The sequence below is a fragment of the Pteropus alecto genome, unplaced genomic scaffold (genome assembly GCF_000325575.1).
Source record: "Pteropus alecto unplaced genomic scaffold, ASM32557v1 scaffold21, whole genome shotgun sequence".
NCBI classification, from domain to species: domain Eukaryota; kingdom Metazoa; phylum Chordata; class Mammalia; order Chiroptera; family Pteropodidae; genus Pteropus; species Pteropus alecto.
The window spans coordinates 17,126,130-17,127,874 of record NW_006436282.1 but is presented as its reverse complement, the minus strand read 5'-3'; positions in this window follow the sequence as shown (position 1 = coordinate 17,127,874).

Here is a 1,745-nt window from a genome sequence, read left to right as displayed (position 1 = left end):
AAGGGAGGGAATATTTGGTTTTGTTTATATTTGCATAAAGAAACACTAAAAGAATAAACAAGAATATAAGTGATCATCTGAAGGGGGTAGGAAGTGGCAACATAGGGCCGATAGAGACAGAAATGAGAATTTTTCTTAGTCCTAGGCAGAATAATTGTCCCTAATATGTCTATGTCCTAATCCCCAGTAACTGTGGATATGTTAGGTTATATGACAATGGAAAATAATAATTGCAGATGGAATTAAGGTTGCTAATCAAATGACCTTAAGATAGGGAGAGTAACTTGGATTATCCAGGTGGACCCAGTGTAATCACAAAGGTCCTTAAAAGTGGAAAAGAAAGGCAAAGAGGAGAGTCGGAGGAAGATGTGACTGAGAAAGGCACAGAAAGGTGCAAGGATGGGGAGAAGGGGCCCTGAGCCCAGCGGGGAAAGGGGCCATGAGAACAGGAATGTGGATGTATCAGGGTTCTCCAGAGAAACGGAACCAACAGTGTGTGTGTATGTATATGTGTATATATGTGTGCATATATGTATGTATATGTGTGTGTATGTATGTGTATATGTATATAAATTTGTGGATTGCATAATGCTCACACTGGGGAGAGCCCCCTACTTTACTGAGTCTGCCCGGAAAAATGTTAATCTCATCCAAAAACACCCTCACAGACACACCCAGAAATAATCTTTATTCTGAGTACGCTGTGGCTGAGCCAAGTTGACACAAAAAATTAACCATCTCAATGGGCAACTTCTAGAAGCTATCGGGGGCAAGAAAATTTTTTCTCCTTCAGAGACCCCAGAAATATATACACCTCTGTCAACACCTTGATTTTAGCACGATAAGATCCAGATTGAATTTCTATCCTACCGAACTTACTTCTCATTTTTGTTTCTAGTAAATACCTTTGTGGCTACAAATTTTACATGGAATGCCACATAACACAGCTTTCAGCAGGCAGTGATCTCGGAGTCGTTCATGTTTAAATTTTAATAATTTTATAATTTATGCTTTATCCAAAAAATAAGGGATGTTTTAAAATTTCAAGATAGACTCTTTTTTTTGCTCATCCTTTTCCAATTCTTATTATATTTATTTTTAATTAAATCACTAAATTATTTTGTTATTTGGCAACCTGTGTTATGGATTTTCCATATTCTTCTTAAAGCACCAGTCTATCCTGTCTTCTTTCTTCAATGGCTCCCCGCTCCTCTCAGGAGGAAATCTACTCTCACGGGGCTTCTGCACTTCTCCGGGGCCCTAACCTTCCTGCTGGCTCCTCCCCAGTCTCACCCCGATCCTACGCTCCCCTCCAACCCTCCCACCATCTCGGTTCAGCCAGCGGCACTCTCCTCAACCACACGGAATCCCATTCAGTTTCGCGAACGTGCAGTGCTTGCTCTTGCTTCGGGAATAAAACGTGTGCTGTTTTCTCTGTGGGAAATACTTTCTCATTTCTACAATCAACTGAATAGCTCCTGCTTATCCTTCAGGTCTGAGGATAGATGTGAGTTTCTCCAGAAAGCCCTTGGCGGGCAGTAAGGAATCCTCGCTCGTCTCCATGTCGCACTTAGCATGTTGCCGCCCATCCCAGGGAAAGCGCCCATCATCTGTCTACATCTTCCACTAGAATTACGACCCACTCATGAGCAAAAAACTATGTCTCATCCACCCCAGTGTAAAGTTCCTTCTCCCTAGCCCATTCAAATAAAAATTACATATATATATATGTAATTATATGTAAA